The sequence below is a fragment of the Oncorhynchus mykiss genome, chromosome 21 (assembly GCF_057628025.1).
Source record: "Oncorhynchus mykiss isolate SJ-2025 chromosome 21, ASM5762802v1, whole genome shotgun sequence".
Classification (NCBI taxonomy): Eukaryota; Metazoa; Chordata; class Actinopteri; order Salmoniformes; family Salmonidae; genus Oncorhynchus; species Oncorhynchus mykiss.
In genome coordinates, this window is record NC_143042.1 from 41,908,101 (window position 1) to 41,921,298 (window position 13,198).

General features: G+C 41.7%; 1 protein-coding gene and 1 long non-coding RNA gene across 16 annotated transcripts in view; one reads left to right on the forward strand and one right to left on the reverse strand.

The window, feature by feature from the left end:
- LOC149973250 (uncharacterized) overlaps positions 1–13,198 on the reverse strand; it is a 226,416-nt gene that overhangs the window by 180,790 nt on the left and 32,428 nt on the right. The window lies entirely within an intron of this gene.
- Positions 1–13,198, forward strand: part of LOC110500605 (receptor-type tyrosine-protein phosphatase delta) — a 612,371-nt gene that overhangs the window by 142,879 nt on the left and 456,294 nt on the right. For all 15 annotated transcript variants that reach the window (XM_090214671.1, XM_090214666.1, XM_036958032.2 and 12 more), the window contains exon 4: positions 1,665–1,688. The gene's annotated coding sequence lies outside the window, so the exon portion shown is untranslated. The remainder of the gene's footprint in view (positions 1–1,664; positions 1,689–13,198) is intronic.

The window sequence follows — 13,198 nt, forward strand, 5'->3', positions numbered from 1 at the left end:
GACTGCCCCAAAATGTGTAGGTTGTAGTTGCGTTTGGCTAAGTGGAAATAAGTATCCTGTGCTCTATCATTCTCGAACGCTACAAAGTGAGCCTGCAGGTAGGTAGCCCAGTGTTTAGAGCGTTGGCTCAATAACCAAAAGGTTGCTGGATTGAATCCCTGAGCTGACAAGGTAAAAATCAAGGCGTTTAACCCACTTCCCCGGTAGGCCATCATTGTAAATAAGAATTTGTTCTCAACTGACTTGCCTAGTTAAATAAAGGTTAAAAAAAATAAAAGTTGTACAACATTTTATAGGGCACTATTGATCTGCTATGTGCTGCACCAAACTCCCAATACAGCCTGTTATCTTTCCTTCATTGTCTCTGACTGGCTCTTAGGAAGTGTCTCACTTTCTCTCCCATTAAAACCCCAGGTGTTTCTTTTTGGGTCTGTCTTACTGCCGTGGTCCCTGAAGGTGTCCAGACGCGGTTTAGCAAGAACAGCAATAGACAGTGTGAGGATGTGTTTGAAGCAGACAGCATAGTAATGAATACCCAAGCACAAGGAGCTCGAGTCCTATTAATTCCCGCCCTTAGCCTAAAAATAAGCCATTCCCTTGTGGGTAGCCAAACTTGGCATTGTAGTCACATTCTCCCAGCACAGTCAATCCCAGAAGATTCTATTCACAAAAATGCAAATAGATGCAGGGAGAAATACATTATCTATGATAAATCATATTTCTTGAAAATTATGCACACAAAAAAAGTACAGTACATCTCTGTGAGCTCAGTAAGCAATGCTTACCCACAGAACAGCTTCTGAATCTACTTTCCTTGTGAGCTGAATTTTTTTTTATTGCAACATTTACAAGCAAAGCAAAACTGTGCCCGAGAGCAGCACACTCGTAGAGGGACCAGTTTCTGATGTAAAAATAGTGAGGTAATGGAAATCTATTTTTCGGACTTGTCAGAAAGGGTTCTACAGTGAAGTCAAGAAGCGTGCAACTGTCCTCTTCATAAATCTTAGCCAAAATAAATGTCAGGGAAAGCAGCATTGAAATTGAAGATGTGGCTAAATCCGACTAATTTATCTTGCCGGGCTTCTGCTTCTATTGTAGTGGGGATGACCTTAAGGTCTTCATAAAACAGACAAAGTGTTAGAGATGTCAAAGGCCTGCTAAATTACTTTCAAGACATACGAGTGGAGGAAGGTGGTCTGCGTGCGCGTGTGTGTGTGTGTGTGTGTGTGTGTGTGTGTGTGTGTGTGTGTGTGTGTGTGTGTGTGTGTGTGTGTGTGTGTGTGTGTGTGTGTGTGCATGATGGTGTTGAGGTGTCAGAGGTGAACATTTGGTCGTAATGGTTGACTGCTGCCCAGTACTTTTTAAATGTTATAATCTCCCTCCTTCCCTTTGAATTGGAGGAAACACTGACAATTATTAATACAAGTTGTGCAAACTTTGGATCCTCAGGGGAGAATTCTTTGACTTTTAATGTCCCTCGTTTAATAAATTACAGCCCCCTTCTTGACAGGGACAATTCTTAACCCCCAGTCTGCACCAACGTCTGGGATACTGTCATTTTTCAGGAGCCGGTGTCAGCCTTAGCCTGCATTGAAGTTTACTTTGTAATTTGCTGACGTTTCTCCTTCCCCCCTTCTCATTCTTCCCCTGCCTCCTGCTTACAGATGTGACCAACTGTTCCACAATAGGTAAGACTCATTTTTGTTATTTTTCCAACTTAATCCTCAACACTGAGAAGTTTTTCTAAGATGTCCTTTTTCTAAGATGTCCTCATATAGATCTGCTTTATTATTGCAAAAAGATTTGGGTTTCTGTCTAATTAATTGTTGGCATCATTTCTATTTTTTTTTACCCTTCCAGCCCTCCCCCGATTGGAGTAAACTAACGGACAAAATGTCTTCTATTGCTACTTACAGCTATTTTCTCTCACATATACAGTACATGTAGTTAACTAATTATACATACGGTATATTCATAATTTCCTCTTTCGGCAAGTGCTGGATTTTCACCCACAGTGGCCAATCCACCAATCATTCTGATCTGAACTCCAACCCTCCGATGTCCACAGATTAGCCCATCTACCAAGTATAATACCATTATGCTATTTCCTTTTGCAAACAGTGAGATATGTTTTAAGGGATCTCATTGGGGTCCACCTGTGTTTCCTGAATGCCTAAGTAAAGGAGGGAGTAGGGGCGCGGCTGCGTAGATCCTGCTGTTTGCTCAGGAAGGTATGCAACGCTTTGCAATCCTTCCCTTCGTATTCCCACGTGTGAGTGCACCGACTCACACAAGCTAGCTATTTCTGGCAGCCGGGTTGTGAGCTCTGCGCCATAAATTTGAAATGTATTCAAATGAGAGTCAAATGGCCCAGATTGTTCAAAGAGGATCTTGCAGTGTTGACTCTAGCAGGGAGCTGCGGTGTCTGTTTCCTAAGACAGAAACTATAGTAAGGGGCCCGGGCCATGGCCCCACCACTGGTGGTGAACATGTTCCCTGCGTCAGCTCCCTTTGTCCTCTCTACCACAAACCTCCATGTCACGACAGGAAGGCGCGATCGCCATGGCGATGACAGCTCTATGAGGACATCTTAGAATTGAGCTCAAAAAATATATATTATGATGCAGTTAATGGCCACTAAATCTCTCAAGCTGAATATCTTCAAGGAAGTGGTGTATACTGTATATATATATATATATATATATATATATATATATATATACACTGTATCACATCATAATCTGATTATTTCTATTAGTTTAAAATCATATATATATATATGTATATATATATTATTTTAAACTAATAGAAATAATCAGATTATGATGTGATACTGTACTCATGTTCCAGAGTATCACGTTATACAGTACAATAGGAAGTAGAACAGTAGTGTAACCTTTAACTATGGTCCCTGTTGACCAGACATCGACTACAGTGGAGATAAGACAGCCATCCACTCAGCCGTGACTATCGCTCACTGGGATGACACAATTAGCCTGTTGACTGAACAGTATGGGAACACTCACTCAGCCTGGTTCCTCGGTGCATACAACCCAGCAACATAATCTAAGGCTGCACTGGTATGGTAGGGGTCAGATATATGATTGAATCCCCCATAGCAGGGCCCTAAACCTGGACAGCATGAGCCATCAACACCCCTATTGCTCACAGCAAGGTTGTTTAGAGGGGAAAATCAATCACCTCGTCCACAAGGTAGGAGGGAGGGAGTGGTCAGCGGAGCAAAATTTGGATGGACGGTCACTACCTTCCCATAGCATGCTAACCTATTTTTAGCTTAGCCCCCCTTAAACGTACATGCTCTCTTCAAATTAGCATTCCTGCAATAAGCGTTAGCATCCATATAAGCTTGAATATAAACATTTAAGGAGAGAAGTCACCTCATGGTGTAATTGAAAACAACGCCACTCCGCCTGCCACTGGTAACCAGTCGAAGCATCTGCGAGAAATGTTCTGGTTCGGCCCTCATTGTTTGAGAGGCAGGCAGCAGTGAGCGACTGACTGACTGACTGCTCGGAGGAGAAAACCCCTGGCTAGCCGGGAATAATAAGTACCCGCGGGAGGCCGACAGATGGACATTTACAGAGAGCCTTGCTGGTAGACTGAGAATCTGTCAAACAGCACGCCAGGCATCTGCGGGTGTTGCGTTTCCAGATTCACATCCACGATGGCAGAAAGATAGGAGTCCTCTTTGGTGAACTGAGCAGGAATGAAGCCTAATGGTCTTTATTTATGCCCTGTTTCCCATGATTAATGGTTAGAGACAAATATACATTTTGCTCATTATTACAGATACGTGTTTTGGACACGTGCCATATTGAGAATAATACATAATGCACTAATTGATTGATTAATAATGATAATCATCTGAATAGTTACATGTTGAGAGGAGGACCTAGAGCGTTTGATACAAAATGTAATTGTGTTAAAATTGGGACAATGTAATCCATTTATACTAACAAAACAATGTTGTAATGTTGTTTGGTCATAGTTACTGAGGATGTGTTACCATGTACCATGTACTTATTAACCTGTACAGACCTCTTTGAACTGATCATTCATTGACTTAACTACCTTCCAGTCTCTTCTCAGAAGTGTAATGTAATATATATTGCCTTCAGAAAATGTTCATACACATTGACTTATTCCACATTTTGTTGTGGTACAGCCTGCATTAAAAATGGATTGAAATAAAAAAATAAATCACCCATCGACACAATACCCCATAATGACAAAGTTAACTTTTTTTTTTAGAAGTGTTTGCAAATTAATTTAAATTAAATGCAGAAATATTTCAAATATGCCAATAGTATTGACACCCCTGAGTCAATAGTTTGTAGAAGCACCTTTGGCAGCGCATACAGCTGTGCGTCTTTCTGGGTAAGTCTCTATGAGCTCTGTACATCTGGATTGTACAATATTTGCCCATTATTATTTTTTAAATACTTCAAGCTCTGTCAAGTTGATTGTTGCTAGACAGCCATTTCCATGTCTTGCCATTGATTAAAGCCAAAGCTTTAACTAGGCCACTCAGGAACATTCAATGTTGTCTTGGTAAGCAACTCCAGTGTATATTTGGCCTTGTGTTTTAGGTTATTGTTCTACTGAAAGGTGAATTAATCTCCCACTGTCTGTTGGAAAGTAGACTGGACCAGGTTTCGTCTAGGATTTTGCCTGTGCTTATAGCTGTCTTCTGTTTATTTTTATCTGAAAGAAATGCCCTAGTTCTTGCCGATGACAAGCATACCCAGTGATGTGTTGTTGAATTTGTCCCAAACATTACAAAAAGTAAATTTTTTGCCACATTTATTGCAGTATTACTTAAGAGCCTTTTTGGAAACATCGTGCATGTTTTGGAATAATTTTATTCCATTTTATTTTATTCCTTCTTTTCACTCTTGTCATTTAGGTTACTATTGTGGAGTTACTACAATGTTGTTGATCCATCCTCAGTTTTCTCATATCACAACCATTAAACTCTTTAACTGTTTTAAAATCCCAATTCTCTCATGGTGAATTCCCTGAGCAGTTTCCTTCCTCTACGGCAACCGAGTTAGGAAGGACAGCTGCATTTTTGTAGTGACTGGATGTATTAATACGACCATCCAAAGTGTAATTAATAACTTCACCATGCTCAAAGGGATATTCACCATCTGCTTTTTTTTACTCATCTACCAATTGGTGCCCTTCTTTACGAGGCATTCAAAAACACTCCTGGTCTACTGTGCTTGAAATTCACTACTCGATTGAGGGACCTTATGGATAATTGTATATGTGGGGTACAGGGATGGGTCAGTCATTAACAAATCATGTTAACCACTATTATTGAACACGGAATGAGTCCATGCAACTTATTATGTAATTTGTTAAGCATATTTTTACTCCTGAACTTATTTAGGCTTGCCATAGCAAAGGGGTTGAGTACTTAATGACTCAAGACATTTCAACTTGTTTATTCATTTCATTTATTCAATTCAAAATGGTCGACAGAGTGTTGTGTGTAGATCAGTGACACAAAATCTAAATGTAATACATTTTAATTTCAGGCTGTAACACATCAATGTGGAAAAAGTAAAGGGGTCTGAATACTTTCTGAAGGCACAGTATTTTCTGGTCTTGTAGAAACAGTAATTTTCAGTGTAAGGTCTGTCATTTTGAAGCAAAAAATACATCCCTGTATCAATCTCACTCGACTTTCAATTATTACAAATTAGTTGTAATCTTTTCATTGACGTTTACTGTGTTTGTCCATGTGGGAAGTTGGATAGAGATGTCAGGATTTTGGGTATGTCCTTGAGCAGACAGTTCCAAATATATCTCTGCCAATGAGTCACACACACCAGGTGATGCTCCAGAATTTTCATCATCATGGCAGCGTACTGTCCCGTTTCACTCGTCTCTCCTTTATTTCCGCCATCTGCACTTGTGTCTTCCTCCCAACACTCTATACCAAGTCAAAAGCATGCGCCTGACTTTGCCTAATCCTTGAAGCTCCATCCTTTGAATACACGTTGAAAACGTCTGGCATTCAAAAGGCCTTCTCCTTTTTTCATATGCACTTCAATGAGAAGCTAAAGGAAAGAATGGCAATGAGGTGAGAGTACAGAGAATTCCTCTTTGTTCGCTCCACAGTGAGTGAAAATAGCACCTTCAGATCTTTAGACAAGCTGCGCAACGGTTTTTATTGTATTATGCCTTGCAGGCCTTTCATTCAGATAGAAACTGTGGCATGCTTGATCAGTGTTTCAGCGAGCGGTGGCAAAGGAAAGTGATTGTCGGCTGCCGGGATAAGCGAACACCATTACATTGTTAAATTCTATAAATAGGTGACAGATGCGATTTACAAATGGTGCGTTTCTCTAATGTGTGTCGGGAGCTGTTTGCGCACCGAATATCTCAGTGAAAGGTCATTCTTAACCACTTAATGTTCAAATTTATGTAACATCGTTCTGGAATGAAAATGACTTCAAAATGGTACTGTTTAGAGTTTCTACCGATGGGGTGATCCCTCACAAAACCAGGACAGTTTTTTTGTTTTTTAATCATGAAATGTAATCCACAGAATGTTCCTCTGGAGGAAGGATTGTTAAATTTGACATTTGTATCTAAAAGCATAATTGAGAATTAATCAATTAAAGTTGGCATATTTATGACATTTCAATATACAGTGCCTTGCATCAATATACAGTGCCTTGCGAAAGTATTCGGCCCCCTTGAACTTTGAGACCTTTTGCCACATTTCAGGCTTCAAACATAAAGATATAAAACTGTATTTTTTTGAGAAGAATCAACAACAAGTGGGACACAATCGTGAAGTGGAACGACATTTATTGGATATTTCAAACTTTTTTAACAAATCAAAAACTGAAAAATTGGGCGTGCAAAATTATTCAGCCCCTTTACTTTCAGTGCAGCAAACTCTCTCCAGAAGTTCAGTGAGGATCTCTGAATTATCCAATGTTGACCTAAATGACTAATGATGATAAATACAATCCACCTGTGTGTAATCAAGTCTCCGTATAAATGCACCTGCACTGTGATAGTCTCAGAGGTCCGTCAAAAGCGCAGAGAGCATCATGAAGAACAAGGAACACACCAGGCAGGTCCGAGATACTGTTGTGAAGAAGTTTAAAGCCGGATTTGGATACAAAAAGATTTCCCAAGCTTTAAACATCCCAAGGAGCACTGTGCAAGTGATAATATGGAAATGGAAGGAGTATCAGACCACTGCAAATCTGCCAAGACCTGGCCGTCCCTCTAAACGTTCAGCTCATACAAGGAGAAGACTGATCAGAGATGCAGCCAAGAGGCCCATGATCACTCTGGATGAACTGCAGAGATCTACAGCTGAGGTGGGAGACTCTGTCCATAGGAAAACAATCAGTCGTATATTGCACAAATCTGGCCTTTATGGAAGAGTGGCAAGAAGAAAGCCATTTCTTAAAGATATCCATAAAAAGTGTCATTTAAAGTTTGCCACAAGCCACCTGGGAGACACACCAAACATGTGGAAGAAGGTGCTCTGGTCAGATGAAACCAAAATTGAACTTTTTGGCAACATTGCAAGACGTTATGTTTGGCGTAAAAGCAACACAGCTGAACACACCATCCCCACTGTCAAACATGGTGGTGGCAGCATCATGGTTTGGGCCTGCTTTTCTTCAGCAGGGACAGGGAAGATGGTTAAAATTGATGGGAAGATGGATGGAGCCAAATACAGGACCATTCTGGAAGAAAACCTGATGGAGTCTGCAAAAGACCTGAGACTGGGACGGAGATTTGTCTTCCAACAAGACAATGATCCAAAACATAAAGCAAAATCTACAATGGAATGGTTCAAAAATAAACATATCCAGGTGTTAGAATGGCCAAGTCAAAGTCCAGACCTGAATCCAATCGAGAATCTGTGGTAAGAACTGAAAACTGCTGTTCACAAATGCTCTCCATCCAACCTCACTGAGCTCGAGCTGTTTTGCAAGGAGGAATGGGAAAAAATGTCAGTCTCTCGATGTGAAAAACTGATAGAGACATACCCCAAGCGACTTACAGCTGTAATCGCAGCAAAAGGTGGCGCTACAAAGTATTAACTTAAGGGGGCTGAATAACTTTGCACGCCCAATTTTTCAGTTTTTGATTTGTTAAAAAAAGTTTGAAATATCCAATAAATGTCGTTCCACTTCATGATCGTGTCCCACTTGTTGTTGATTCTTCACAAAAAATACAGTTTTATATCTTTATGTTTGAAGCCTGAAATGTGGCAAAAGGTCGCAAAGTTCAAGGGGGCCGAATACTTTCGCAAGGCACTGTATTATTGAACATAATATACTCTAAGTATCATGACACAATGCGAGACCCAGATGCAGACACAGGAGGCAGATGGTTGGAGTCTTACAATGTTTATTAATCCAAAAGGGGTAGGCAAGAGAATGGTTGTGGACAGGCAAAACCAGATTAGAGTCCAGGAGGTACAGAGTGGCAGTCAGGCTCGTGGTCAAGGCAGGCAGAATGGTCAAGCAGGCGGGTACAGAGTCCAGAAACAGGCAAGGGTCAAAACCGGGAGGACTAGAAAAAGGAGAATAGCAAATAAAAGGAGAACAGGAAAAACGCTGGTTGACTTGGAAAAACATACAAGACGAACATAGAGACACAGAGAGACAGGAAACACATTTTCAAGTGTTGCTGAAAATTAGCGACACCTGGAGGGGGTGGAGACAATCACAAGGACAGGTGAAACAGATCAGAGCGAGACACTAAGGGCATATCAAAGTTCCGGATTGGGATCTCTGCTAATTTTAACTGGCATGAAATTATTTTTAAATGCCTTTATTTGAATGTATTGTTGAACATAATAAACTGTACCGGCATATCAAAGCTCCAGAGTGGGATGTCAGCTGGTTTTAACTGGCATAACATATGATTATGACACACAGAGCTTCTTCACATTTGCCAGTTTATTAGGAGTGGTGGGATTCACACCCCAACTGAAACTAAAATAAAAACTACAATTGGAAAAACTATTTAGTAAACTTAAAGAAAACAATTAAGAAAATATATATATTATCGGTCAGAAAAGACAAAGCCCCATATGGGATTATTTTGAGTACATTAATTGCTAGAAAGGATAAAAGCATTGTGGTGTCAGAAGCTGGCAGCATGTGTGGAACAGAGGTTCAAGGGAAAAAACACAACAAACCTCAAAGTTAATCTTAACAGCACCCACAAATAATTTCAGGATAAAGACAAGGTGAGACAGCTATAATTTTATTTAGGATTTTCGGTCAGGATTCGACTCCTGGTATCAAATATCATAAAAACTGATATATTTTCTCTTCGGTCAATGGCATAGTGTGTGGAATTGCAGAAAATAATCTTAAAAACGGCACATTTTTCTCTCTGTCAAAAAGAAGGGTGGGAACAGTTTGCGGTCGCTGTGAGGTGGAGGTTTGTTACTACGCCAATAAATTACAATATCCATCTGGACCTTTGCCACCTAGGACATTTTTGTGAAGGACCATCAAAAATAGTACATGAGTACCCCTGCTATAGGCCTATAACCCCTGCTATAGGCCTATAACACAAATGTCTCCTAGCCTCCCGTTTATTAGGCTACTTTCTGTCCATAACACTGAAACTAAATCTGAAACTAAATTAAACTAAAACTGAATGTATATAAATGTATATAAAAAACGTCAAACTGAAACTGAATAAAAACTACTAAATCAGGTCTGAAAACTAACTGAAACTAGTCTGAATTTCAAATAAAAATGTAAAAACGAATAGATATAAAATCTATTAGAAAATCACAATTATAAGAACCTTGTCTTACACACACACACACACACACACACACATACACTTGTCCCCGCAAGTGGGGCTGCTGTTTCTAACAGATGGCTCGTCTTTAACTTTATCGGAAACAACGATGTCACCGGCAGACGCGATAAGTTGTCTCAGTGCCTGGGGAGAGTAACATCCATCAGTAGCTAACAGCATATGGTGAAGGCACATTAAGGGCTCCTTCTCTGTTGTTCCTTCTATATCTTTCTCTATGAGTGTATCTAGTGTATCCTGCGTCCAGGTCTCAGATCCACACTTCATAAGACAGAGAAGGGGAAGCACCAAGCACCGGATTCCAAGTTTTGGAGCTTTGGTCCCTTTGCCGGGATTTAATTAAATGATTTGCCAATGGGGAACTTTTAGAGAACACACTGAAATGAGCCAAAGTTATTTGCTGGACACAGTTTGTTGCGATGCCACAACCAGAATACAAAACCACATCAAATCAAATTGTTATATTTTTTATTTTACCTTAATTTAACTAGGCAAGTCTGTTAAGAACAATTTCTTATTTTCAATTACAATAACAGTGGGTTAGCTGCCCTGTTCAGGGGCAGAACAACAGATTTTTACCTTGTCAGCTCAGGGATTCAATCTTGCAACCTTTCGGTTACTAGTCCAACGCTCTAGGCTACCTGTGCCGAATACAACAGGTGTAGACCTTACCGTGAAATGCTTATTTACAAGCACTTAACCAACAATGCATGAAGTAAAAAGTAAAAGTAAAAATTCAAATAAAAATTAACACAATAAAATAACAATATTGAGGCAGGTTAGTCGAGGTAATTTGTACATGTAAGTTTTTGTACATGTACATGTACCGCATTCAGTGCGATAGCAGAGAGAACAGTCTATGACTTGGGTGACTGGAGTCTTTGACAATTTTTCAGGGACTTCCTCTGACAACGCCTCAGTACTGGGCGGGTCCTGGAAGGCTGGAAGCTTGGCCCCAGTACTGGGCCTACTGGGCCGTATGTACTATCCTCTGTAGTGCCTTACGGTCGGATGCCGAGCAGTTTCCATACCATGCGGTGATGCAACCAGTCAGGATCTGGGGACCCATGCCAAATCCTTTCAGTCTCCGGAAAGGGAAAATGTGTTGTTGTGCCCTCTTCGTGACTGTCTTAGTGTGTTTGCACCATGATAGTTTGTTGGTGATATGGGCACCAAGGAACTTGAAACTCTCGACCCGCTCCACTACAGCCCCGTCGATGTGAATGGGGCCGTGTTCAGCCCTCCTTTTCCTGTAGTCCGCGATCATCTCCTTTGTCTTGCTCACGTTGAGGGAGAGGTTGTTGTCCTGGCACCGCACTGCCAAGTCACTGATCTCCCCCTTATAAACCATCTTATCGTTGTCGGTGATCAGGCCTACCACTGTTGTGTCGTCAGCAAACATAATGATGGTGTTGGAGTCATGCTTGGCATGGGTGAACAGGGAAGACAGGAGGGGAGTAAGCATGCACCCGCGTTGAGGATCAGTGCGCCAGATGTGTTGTTGCCTACCCTTATCACCTGGGGGCAGCACATCAGCAAGTCCAGGATCCAGTTGCAGAGGGAGGTGCCCAGTCACATGGTCCTTAGCTTAGTGATGGGCTTTGTGGGCACTATGGTGTTGAACGCTGAGCTGTAGTCAATAAACAGCATTCTCACATACCGTTGAAGTCAGAAGTTTACATACACCTTAGCCAAATACATTTAAACTCAGTATTTCACAGTTCCTGACATTTAATCCTAGTAAAAATTCCCTGTTTTTAGGTCAGTTATGATCAAATCAAATCAAAATTTATTTATATAGCCCTTCGTACATCAGCTGATATCTCAAAGTGCTATACAGAAACCCAGCCTAAAACCCCAAACAGCAAGCAATGCAGGTGTTGAAGCACGTTGGCTAGGAAATACTCCCTAGAAAGGCCAAAACCTAGGAAGAAACCTAGAGAGGAACCAGGCTATGAGGGGTGGCCAGTCCTCTTCTGGCTGTGCCGGGTGGAGATTATAACAGAACATGGCCAAAATTTTCAAATGTTCATAAATGACCAGCATACTCAAATAATAGCTCTGGGACAGGTAGCACGTCCGGTGAACAGGTCAGGATTCCATAGCCGCAGGCAGAACAGTTGAAACTGGAGCAGCAGCACGGCCAGGTGGACTGGGGACAGCAAGGAGTCATAGTGCCAGGTAGTCCTGAGGCATTTTCCTTGGGCTCAGGTCCTCCGAGAGAGAGAAAGAAAGAGAGAATTAGAGAGAGCATACTTAAATTCACACAGGACACCGGATAAGACAGGAGAAGTACTCCAGATATAACAAACTGACCCTAGCCCCCCGACACATAAACTACTGCAGCATAAATACTGGAGGCTGAGACAGGAGGGGTCAGGAGACACTGTGGCCCCATCCGATGATACCCCCGGACAGGGCCAAACAGGAAGGATATAACCCCACCCACTTTGCCAAAGCACAGTCCCCACACCACTAGAGGAATATCTTCAACCACCAATTTACCATCCTGAGACAAGGCCCAGTATAGATCTCCGCCATGGCACATCCCAAGGGGGGGCGCCAACCCAGAAAGGAAGATCACATCAGTGACTCAACCCACTCAAGTGACGCACCCCTCCTAGGGACGGCATGAAAGAGCACCAGTAAGCCAGTGACTCAGCCCCTGTGGAAGTGGAAAGAGGGGAACCGGCCAGGCAGAGACAGCAAGGGCGGTTCGTTGCTCCAGAGGCTTTCCGTTCACCTTCACACTCCTGGGCCAGACTACACTCAATCATATGACCTACTGAAGAGATGAGTCTTCAGTAAATACTTAAAGGTTGAGACCGAGTTTGCGTCTCTCACATGGGTAGGCAGACCATTCCATAAAAATTGAGCTCTATAGGACAAAGCCTTGCCTCCAGCTGTTTGCTTAGAAATTCTAGGGACAATTAGGAGGCCTGCGTCTTGTGACCGTAGCGTACGTGTAGGTATGTACGGCAGGACCAAATCAGAGAGATAGGTAGGAGCAAGCCCATGTAATGCTTTGTAGGTTAGCAGTAAAATCTTGAAATCAGCCCTTGCCTTGACAGGAAGCCGGTGTAGGGAGGCTAGCACTGGAGTAATGTGATACATTTCTTTGGTTCTAGTCAGGATTCAAGCAGCCGTATTTAACACCAACTGAAGTTTATTTAGTGCTTTATCCGGGTAGCCGGAAAGTAGAGCATTGCAGTAGTCTAACCTAGAAGTAACAAAAGCATGGATTAATTTTTTCTGCATCATTTTTGGACAGAAAGTTTCTGATTTTTGCAATGTTACTTAGATGGAAAAAAGCTGTGCTTGAAACAGTCTTGATATGTTCGTCAAAAGA